The sequence below is a fragment of the Semicossyphus pulcher genome, unplaced genomic scaffold, assembly GCF_022749685.1.
Source record: "Semicossyphus pulcher isolate SPU_LCO1_2020_fin unplaced genomic scaffold, fSemPul1.0.p SCAF_9, whole genome shotgun sequence".
Taxonomy (NCBI): domain Eukaryota; kingdom Metazoa; phylum Chordata; class Actinopteri; order Labriformes; family Labridae; genus Semicossyphus; species Semicossyphus pulcher.
This window is the reverse complement of record NW_027211770.1, coordinates 2,516,336-2,527,597: the sequence shown is the minus strand read 5'-3', so window position 1 is coordinate 2,527,597 and position 11,262 is coordinate 2,516,336. Positions and strand designations below refer to the sequence as shown.

Sequence of the window (11,262 nt, the reverse complement as noted above, 5' to 3'; positions counted from 1 at the left end):
AATTTTCCTTAAAGTCATGGGAATTGTCTTGAAAGTGTTATTAGACGACAGAAAAGAACATATGACGATAATCATATCAAGTCAGGTCATTTTTTGTCACATCTCTCACATGAGGAGAGAGAGAGAGACGGACGTGCAACAAAGATCCCAAGGAATCAAACTGTGGATGTTGTGGTCGTGCGGTGTGTGCATGAAACATTGGCGACACATGAGCAAATGTAATGAACAACTGTGAAAAGTAAGTGAAACCACTGGCATGCCAGAAAAGAAACATGGAAAACATTGAAATTGTTTCTGATACTTCAAAAGGAATATTAACTGGATTAAAGAAACATAAAGTGACTTCATATTTTTTAACTTATTTTATATTAAAATCGTGTTGAAAATGTGTGGATCAAATTAGATACAGCAGGTATTTAAGGTAATGTTTCTGTAAATGTATCAGTATTCATTATACATACGCAACTTGCTTTATCACAATAAAGGATGAGTAATTGACTCTCCTGCTTACAGTTTTCTTTTGCAAATAGATTTTCACAAAAAAATACATTGTTGTATGGAAGAAATTATTTTTTAACGAACTTTGAAGATGCTCAGAATTATCTGAGTTTAAGGGGTCAAAAATGGTGTTCTGTAAGACGAGTGGTACATTTTGTGGGTGGTCTTTGCTCTCTGAAGGACTTTTAAGGGGTAAAAAATGTTCTTCTTGTGCATGCTTTTATTCATTCAAAACAGGTAACCAGTAAATTGCAAAACAGTAACGCCCGATGCATCAAATATGATACAAAACAAAATCATACATGCAATGTGTTTTTTATTATATTATTTATCAGAAGGCTCAGTAAAGACTATTTCATTGATGGACAGTTCATACAGGGTTAAAAAATGTTATCTGTCTTATTTCAGACAAAAGATTCAGATTCATTCATATAAAATATGATGAACTTTGGATATTTGTACTCAATTTAAATAGACAGAATTTGCCAGTTACTCTGCAGTTTTATGCTGGCACATGAAAAAAAAATACAGCCATAAATTAGCATTATTTACTTGTGAAAGAAATGATCATTATCACGTTTTTGGTTATTGTCCAACAGCCCCTTTGGACTAGTATACTTTGAAATTAAATCAAACGTCTAATTTGTTTTAAGGTCTCTTTTTAGGAGGCTTTACATTAATATAAGAGAGGTCAACCTGTTGTCAAGCCGGATGATAAAATAATACCCATAAGTTTTACAATTAACTTTAATATTTATGCAAAATTATGGCACATTCAAAATGATCATATACAGCTTTTGATACACTTACATAACAATAACAATATGATAATAATGCATCCACATACTGAAATGACAAAGGTTGCAGAGAAGCTATCCGAAATGGTTACAGGTGTCATCTCAACATCTTCTTGCGCAGCAGCATGTACTGAATGTACACATATTCTAAATAATGTGCGGTATTTGAGAGACAATTGTTATCGTGCATGATATATTCCAGCAGGAAGTGGTAGAGAGGAACCCTGGTGTTGTGAAGAAGCCGTGTCTGACACTCCAGCGGCCTGATTCACAACACCAGCTGACCCTCCCCACCTACACACACACACACACACACACACTGTCACAGTATTGTAGTAGAGTACAGAGGCAGTGTGAAGTCAGGAGTTCATCTTCAGTGACTCAGTGACAGAATCAAGACACTGGCAAGACGCCACCCAGTGTTTACAGTCTGTTCTCAGAGGGCAGCAGACACAATGGAGACACTCGATACATGGATTTGAACCGTTTCCATAGAGACAATCAATCTGCCTCTTTAGCATTAACAACATTACATTAAGAATACTCACCTCTTCCACCTCCAGCTACCACTATACAACTGTCTGCAGATGCAAGTAGTGAAGGTGTTAATAAGGAACACTGACTGGACAATGTGGCAGACAGCAGCATGGGTGCAGTACTCGCCGTCTCCAATAGGGGGCAGTTGGAATCCTTCATTCTAGGCTCGCTCACATGGAGGGTGATGATCTGGTGATGCTGTGTGGGTCTCTCACAATAACTTCACCTGCAAATAATAGGACAAAAATGAAAATTGCATGACTAAGAGAAGTTATTTTTAATGTGAAAATTATATATTAACAATAACTTTATTTTCTATCCTTGATTTATTGTATTTTGAAGGAGTTACACATCTGTCCCCTGCAGTGGACGCCGTGCCTCAACAGAATAGTTTACAATCACTTAAACAATGTTATGAATCCTGAAAGGGGCGATGGGTTTGGAGCAGCTTGTACATAAAAGGAAAGGAAAAACAGACCAGGCTGTTCAGACAGATAATAAACCTATGCAGTTCAGCAGTCTGATTACAGAGGATTAAAATAGCTGTAAAGATCTAATAATAATGATAATAATAGCAAAACAATAAAGACTGTAAGCAATGAAATTAAACATCTGACATCTTTTTACTATTGCAAATAAAACTATTAATACAACTATTCAAGTGTAAATTATACCATATTTTGACATACAAAGTAATGCAGAATTTCAATCCAGGGGACAATATGCCCTGTAATGCATGGACATGTTTATTTTTATCTACAAGAAAAACATTATTAAAATCAGAGAAAGCACAGAGAAATAAAATAGAAGTAAGAAAAATGTCAAATATGTGCATTATCTATACAATAAAATAAGAGATAAAGATTAAATGCTGAGAAGTGGATCTATGGTGATTTAAATATAATTTCCAGAATAAAGTTAAATGCAAAAATAAAGTTAAATGCAAAATAAGAGTAACAGGAGGAACTGTGACAGGCTGTATGTGTGGTCGGTGCATGCGCACTTCAGGTTCTGAAAAAATAATTCTCATAATGAGATGATTAAAGTGTCTGGGGTTAATTTGATTCTCTCCTTTTTGCCCCGCCATTTTGAATTTAGGAAGTTTTCCCTCAAAACAACAAAGAGTTTCAAGGAGATGCAAAGATGTTAATAAAAGGAGCCTGGAGATAAATCTTTGTAGTTCTGCTACCTGGTGGTTTGGACCTGGTACTACAACTCATACGGTTAAAAATGACTTTTAAATATCTGTCTACTGTGGTGGAGGCCACGCTTGAAAGGGTTAACGGTGGAAAAGTAACTTTCAAGTAGATGTAGTGTTCAAACATTAGGTGTAAAAATGAGCAGGATTCGAACCACGCAGGCCCTCATGAATCACATGTAACTCAGACACTATTACCACAAATACAGACGTGATTATCTTCAGCAAACCTCTTACAAAAACTCAGTGTGACGGCTGCTCAGTGAAACACAAGACAGGCCTCAGATGTAACAGTGCTCTATTTGGTTGTCTATTTATAAAGTGCTTTGGTATTGAGGACGGGGCCGTGATGGAGCTCAGAATAACTCTGGTTTCACAGCAGCGAGTCTTAATTCACCTTGAAGCAGCCGACTGTGTGTGAAAACAAAACCAAGTCATGTTAAAGTGGGTTTACTGTAAAACGATCTTCTTTCACTTCAGTTTAACACAAAGAGTTCAACTGCAGCACAACATGAACTTTCAGATACATTTCACTACAGTCAATGACAGATCTGTTCACTGATCAATGGAAGCACTGTGGCTGAGTTTGCTCAGATCGCCTCAAGCGTAATCGTCATATGAAATAATTCCTGCGAGTCATCCTGTGAAATTAAAGATAACAGTGATTTCTGCTGCATCAAAGATAACACATGTGAAGCACGAAAAAGCATTCAGACAGTCAATTACAAACAAAAGTCATAAATGTAGAATTCAAAATGCATCAGCCGGTACATTTCCAGGTAATTATTAATACATTGCATTCTGTTTGGTAGTTAACTAGAATAATCAGGTATTTTAAAAGCTACCCTTATGTCAGGATGAGATTATTTATTAATTAAACATTTTAACATTGGCACCACTAATAGTTGCATTTTCTACATGAGGATACGATAGCACAAAGAAGTTCTGCGTGTGGGTTTGATGGGCGGTGAGAGCTAGCATGGAGCTAACTGTTGAGCCTCCCTGAGGTGTCGTGGGCCTAACTCGATACAACACCTGTGAAGGGAGGCGTTCACTTGAAAACCCTGTTGATGTGCTGCCTCTTGCTGCCTGTCTAACTATAAGTTTGAGTTGTGGGGGCCATTAGAAGCCATGTGGTAGGGTAGGTGGTGTCAGCGTTGTCAGTACCTGGAGCTCGCATGGACAGAGCCTGGGTCTGTTGAAGGTGGCAATGCTGTGTGGGTTGACCACTAATACCCCTTTCCCACCGCAGATTTTTCAGACCCGGGAAGACCTTGTAGATGCCGATTGTCTCTTTTCCCATTGCCAGTGGAGTATACTCCTGTCTGTCTTTTTTCTGCTGCATCACCATCTGACGTCACAAACGTGCCAGAGACATCCAGCTAACTTGATGCATACCGATTAACGTACAAAGTAACTGTGAGTTAACATTCCTTAACTGGTCCATTGAGTGTAAACTGATCACATAAAGTTGCTGTGAATTTATCATTTATTATTCTTGAGCAACAGGAACTCATAACAAACCCTGCATTTATTCATGCATTAATCATCCCACATTAGTTAAATATTAGTTATATCGGTATAGTATTTGTACCTTTATTGTAGAGTGTTGCTAAAACTACATTATTTGATGTAACAAAGTAGAATTAGCATGAAATCGGAAGTTGCAGTAAAGCACAAGGATCTCGACATTTGACCATCTTTTTTTTTGACCAATCAGGGGAAACAGAACAAGATGAACACTGACACAACATCACCTCATAAAGCTTTAACAGGAATGCACCACACGTCCAGCAGACAGGGAGTTAGACTCTCATTCCTGTTATGTCGTGTGTCTGCCCGCCTGATAAATGTGCTTTATGTGTTGTTATGACTCTAACCGCTCCTGAAGCTCTTAAGCTACTAAACACTGCACTTTGTTCCCCGGTCAGCCGCTAACTGTGTCTGTTTGCTGCACCTTTTTTATCAAAGACTTGTCAAGCCATTTCACTGTTACAGACAATTTCCCATTGTTGAAAATAATCATGGTAGTTTGCTGGAGCTGTTGTGAGTTTTGAATTGATTGTTTGGTGTAAAGTGTTCATCAACTCAGTCTGAGCTGTCTTCAGTCTTTTTCTAGTCCTCGTTTGATATTAATGGAGTCTTGTCTTGTGCAAAAAAGTGACATTCAAAGACAACAACATTTTCAACAATCAACTTTAACCAAACAGGAAGTAAACCAGGGAGAGAGTAAACAAAGAAGGGACCAGACACAAACGCCTGCACACACAGTGGAGGCTTCACTGTAACAGCACTCTGAGACTCCACAGTTGTTGTAAGCTTGCTAGGAGATGGTGTTGTTGCAGCCGGGTTAGCTAAGCTAGCTACTGATGCTAACTCAGCTAACGTAGATCAACACAGATAACCGTTGGTTGTTTTCCGTCTCTTATATATTAAATAATATCTTAAATATTTCAGTTTCTCGGATTTGTCTGGAGAGAAACAGAAGTCCAGGCACACTTCCTGCCTGGAGTCTGCTGTGGCTGAGTAAACTCTGCACCTTCACAGTGGGCAACCTCATATAATGAAGTTCCACCCAGCTGTTTAAGAGCGCTGAGCCATAGGTGAGTGAGGTGGTTTACTGTACCGCTCGTGCTGCTCACTTGGAACTGTGTTCACAATGTTCCACAGCTCTTGATGTGAAATTGGGTTTTAAGCGAAGCCTTTGACCGCTCCATTAATCATCGGTTTGTCCTTCTGTCTGACCATTCCTGGGAGGGTCAGGCCTCCACTAATTCCTCCACAAGCTGCCGTGTCACACTCAACATAATATCCCAGCAATACATTTCTCCTAATCCCTTTTTATCAGGTCGGCTGGCCTTTCTGCTCAATCTAATTGCCACAAAGCCCACATGAGGGCTTTTGTGCCAAAAGAAAGTTCTTTTATGGTTTCAATTAAATGGCTGGGCCGGCCCAGTGGAAGCTCCTTGGCAAACGCCAGTGTCCTTCAGACAAAGAATGTCACTGTGCATAATGGATAGAAACACTTCAGCGAGGATGGAGGAAAAGAGGAGCAGAATGTGGGGAAAAGAAAACACACCCACCCGCTCGCCTCACAATTTAGCTCATTTCAGAGCCAAAGGTTCAGGGTTTTTTCTCAGACAAAGAACACAAAGATTTAAGTAAGAATCACAAGTAGCCTGAGGGATTATGAGCTGGAGCAGGCAGTGTGTGTGTGTGTGTGTGTGTGTGTGTGTGTGTGTGTGTGTGTGTGTGTGTGTGTGTGTGTGTGTCTGTGTGTGTGTCTGTGTGTGTGTATTAGACAGTGAGCCTCAGTTAAAGTGAGTTACGTGAAGAAGTGCATCCCAGTTTGTAAGAGGTGAAGGCAGTGAAGGATTTGAGCTCGAGGCTTTTAGGCCATGGATTATTTAAAGGCTTTCATAGTTTTTTATTGTGTTTGATGCTCCAACAAGTCAGGAATTTGTTTCTTTTGGTCAGTAAAGTTTGACCTTGTCTTCTGGTGCCCAAACGAAATCTGCAAAGATCTGTATTATTTATATTAAGGCAAAGCATGCACATAACGCTTATTTCAGGTAGTAGTGGTGTCTGTAAGAAGTCTGACTGAATGCCTCCATCAGCAGCAGTAAGGACTCTCTGCCTGGCCTGTCTCACCGCTCATCCATCTGAAAATATCCGACCACATTAACTCCTGAGCTGCGGTGATCTTAAGATTTTCTTCCTGGTCTACAAATCTCTCAGCAGCCTGAACACGCTGCACTTGTGACTCAGGCAGGATGTCTGGATTAGGTCTTCTGTGTCACACTTTGTGTCTGACTTTGCAAAACTCTTAATATGATATATGTTTTTATGCTATTATGTTATAAATTGTTGTCCAGTGTTGTGTCATCTGGTAAATGTTTGATTTATGAATAGATTATTGGACTTCCTTGATCCAACTATATTATCTCAGCTGTACTAAACAGTCTTTCTTTAAGCTTAGCGTTGTTTTTGCTCTTTTAGTTGCTTAAACAGTAACAATTCTCAAATCTTTAACCACAGCGGTTTTCTTGCACAGATATTGTAATATTGTACAAAAAGCTGACGACGACATAATCTCACATTTTAAGAATCATGTTAACAAAATGTTTTTGTTTGAAAATCAATGAGAGGCATTAAAATGCTGGGAGCAGCGAATCTGAAGAATTATGTTTTCTCGAGGGGAGATGATGCTTATCTAATAAGTTCCCTGCAAAAGGACCACATACCGAATAAATAAATCATATATGTGTGTCTTTTGCAGTTAGAAGCATGTATATATACCGTGCTATATATCTTGATCCAAATCTGGCATTCAATCATTTTGTCTGAATGTGGAAGGAGACGTTAAAAAACGGATTGTTCATATTTATGTATGTTGCAATATTTGCATTATATGCCAAAAATCTGCAGCCAATCCAGATATTGATCTGTTCTTTGTTTCGTAGCAGTGCATCTAAACACCTTTCAGTTTAATATGTTCAGTCTTGTCATTCAGGTGAAAACACTACAACATTTTGTGCACTTGTGCCTATTTGATGCAATACTTCTAAACCGTTGTAATATTAGCTTCACGCACTGTGTCCTCTGTGTCTTCTGTGACTTTCACAAATAATTAGAAGCTCAGACAGCAGCTGAAAGTCAGAATGAAATGAATTGTGCATATGACCAACTTTATACAGTTCTGTTTGCATAGCATATTTAACCTGCTACACACCACACAGCTTTGTTTAAGAGCTAGTTTGACTCCTGTCAAAATCCAGGACCGGATTATAAGGAGTTAATTAAGAAGAAGATAATGAAGAAACCTGCATATTAGCAATAATTTATTTCATCATCCTTGTAGTGGCATCTTGAAATAAAAAACGTCTTTGCCACTTTTGCAGGACGTAAGGTTTCTGACACGTGCTCTCCAAACGTCCTCGTGATCCAATAGACGAAAGAAACAGATGTAAAATAAAATACGTTTTAATGAACAAAAGTCGACAGTTACAAAATTTAACTTTTCTCCTGACTTTCGATTTATAACAAAGAAGGACTAAAAGATGACTGTTATTGTTTTGGCAATGGTCAGAAAATATGCTCCCTGCTTGCTCGAATGCCTCATCTATGGAGCATGTGCCAACAGGTGCCAACATGACACTTTACTACACTTAGCCTTGCTTTACGACACCAGCAACAATTTCTGATAGCAGGATTAACATATTTAGGCTTTGCTTCTGGTCTGAACACAGCTTAATATCTGTCCTGTTCATTATTTCAGAGCATTTTGCTGCTAATTCTTCAGGACCTTTACTGAAGTGTGATGAATGTGGAGTCATTTCATGTAAAGGTTGTTGCTGTTAAAGATCTAAAGATTTCCTCCAGCCCTGCTTAACTGAGTTGAAACGATCCTTCACCTGTGGAACCTTTTAGCTCGGACACTGCAGACTGTGTAGTAAAAATAAACAGTGGGAGAAATCAGTGTAGCTGGCTCAGTTGTTTTCGCTGGGGTTTTGACTTCATGGCAAACAGCCAGATGCTCAGTGGCAGCGCTGCAGCTTGGCCCCAGCTTCTCTCAGTGCAGCCAAAAAACAGGCCACGCCACACCCAGTTAACACAGTGCTCCCTCGGGTGCTGGTCCCCCCTCCCCTACCCCCCCCTTTGGAGCCGTCCATCCTTCACGCTGCTTTCAGACAGCTGTGCTTACTCTGCACTACACACAGGGGGTGGGACAGAAAGAGACGGCAGAGGAATAGAGTCCGCCTGCTGCCGGATAAAAGCAAGCTTTTTGTTTCCTAATGGAGCCTGGCCTATTTTATTTAGATCAGTCATTCAGACGGCGCCTGACATCGGCATCATTGATTTAACATCATTCACTCTGTAAGGAGGAGGAGGAAAATGAGGAGATGAAGGTGGCTGACACTGAGGAGAGCGATAGGGATGCTGCATTCAGTCAACTCATTCATTAAGTCTCATTCTTATTAATAAATATATAAATTAAATGTATGCTGTATAGAATCATGGCTTCTTTTCATTGAAGTTTGCCACCATATTTAAGTTCTCTTCAATGCTTGCGCAGATGTTTTAAGGTTTTAGTTTTCATTTCTGCCTCACATGCTGCTCATCCTTTAACTCGAGCAAACTGAAACAGAATCAGAGAAGTAAAATTGAAGCTATTTCACAGCCCCTGTGCGAAAAATTAAATTAAAAACCGCAAAAAAAGGTTTACAAACAAGCTGGTTCAGCCTCGGCCCTGACTGACAGCGAGGAATATGGGCTGCTGAGCGATCGGTGGACAGCCAGATTGAGTCGAGGATTTTCAGCCCCAGAATAAACTGGAGTCTTATCACAGGAGGAGCAGCTGGCTGCTGAGCAGGACAGGTGACAGAGATGATGCTGACAGCAGCCTGGCCTGCCAATCCAACATCTCTGTGCATTCCCGGAGCGAGGAGGAAAAAGACTCTGCTGGTTTGAAAGGAGCGGTGCCGTTAAAGCAGCGGTCAGCGTAAAGTCAGAGCTATATGCTGATTTAGAGATGGAAGGAGGTCGATTCTTACAGGTTCTTTAACCTGGAAAATGTAAAATCTGCACCTAACAGGCATGAACTAACAGGATCTGTGTATGTAAATCATTTTAAGAAACTTGAGTGACTCATACATCATGTTTAAATGCACTGATCCTTTCCTTTGCAGCTGTAGTTATGTGTTCCTTTGCTGATATAGACTTTACATTAAACTTCAAATAATCATTTTGTACTATGTGCTACTTATAGATGATGCATCATTAAAGCTTAAAGAGGAGTTTTTCACTGGTTATGAAACAGACTGAAATTAATGACTCTATATGAGCTACAAAAGCAAACCAGACCATCAGCGACAAGATTGATTATTTCTATATTGTTATTTTTAATGCCTGAAGCATGTACAGGACAAAACCAGCAAAGAGATAAGAGGTACGGCTTTGTCCACAGGGGGCGCCAAAATCAACACAAACAGAAAGTTCCTCACAGGAGCTTTAAGTAAAATCCTTTAGATTGAAGCTTTACAGAATAACTGTCACAGTGGTCTTTTGTCAAAGTCAGATTACTTCTTCTGATGTTGAACTTCATCCAGATTACAGTCATTTAGCAAAAATAAAATGGTGAGTAAATGCAGTAAAGAAGTCCTGGAATATATGACCTCTCTAAAAACTTAAACCAATATTCATAATGTTTAATGCGTATTTGTAACTTAATAAAATAGAACCAGGTAGACCACTGAGCAAGAATGTGGCTGAACAGCAGAGGTGGAATGATCTTCCATATACAGCAGATAATGTGTGATACAGATAATATTCATGACTATAAGTTTGTACGACAACAGATCCATGGTGATCATTAAAACTCCAACTAGAGTCAGGAACTGGAATTGTTAAGAATGACTGTAAATTATTTAAGATATTTGCAGAATGAGGGCAAAGTAGCGCAAGAACCAAGTGACTGCATGTCTGAAATGATTCGCTGATTAACGTTATAGACGAGTGATTGTCAAATTATTGGAAACCGGTTTGTTAACAGACACACACTCTGTCTGTAAGTGTTGGATGATTTTCTCTTTTGAATTTCTCTGTAAACGTAACTTTTAAAATTTTTAAGGTCTAAATGATGAACTGATTAAACGAGAAAATAACCAGCTCTCTACTGATACTGAAAGTATTGCTCAGTTGCAGCCCTTGCTTTCTCACTTTGAAACTTTGAGCAAAAGACATGGTCATTCTCTGGCTGTGTCTAAAGACTGTATTACTGTAAACCAGCATGCGAATGATCCACATTTACTTCTTAAAGTGGAGATGACAGTATCCTCAGGTCCATGAGGACAGTGACAGAGAAGGAGGAGGAATCAGCAGCTTTGTCTCTAACCAGCCTGTACGCAGAAGCAAATAAAAGAAAGGGATGAAATACTTTATTTTTTTCCACCCAGTAGTTTTCTTTCAGTTTACTATATATCTCTACTTTCTCATCTAAGACGGCAACTTTTAGTGCTTAATTAGTTCACAAAATCTTGTAGAGTGTGCCAGCCTGAAGCAGGGTCCCCACGGCAGACCAACAACAGTCTGCTCATTAGAAGAAGCCACTGGTCTGTGTCTGTCGCTCTGCATGGGCTGCTATCACCGTCTCCGAGGCTCAGAGGAAGAACACACGAGCTAAAGAACTGTAGATTCACGTACGCACACACAAAACTTTGCCTTAAAGATGGT

General features: G+C 39.4%; 1 long non-coding RNA gene across 1 annotated transcript in view; it reads right to left on the bottom strand.

Moving 5' to 3' along the window:
- Positions 1–583: 583 nt before the first annotated feature.
- Positions 584–11,262, bottom strand: part of LOC138584560 (uncharacterized) — a 31,314-nt gene continuing 20,635 nt past the window's right edge. The window contains exon 3 of the long non-coding RNA XR_011305446.1: positions 584–2,058. This is a non-coding gene — a long non-coding RNA (uncharacterized lncRNA). The remainder of the gene's footprint in view (positions 2,059–11,262) is intronic.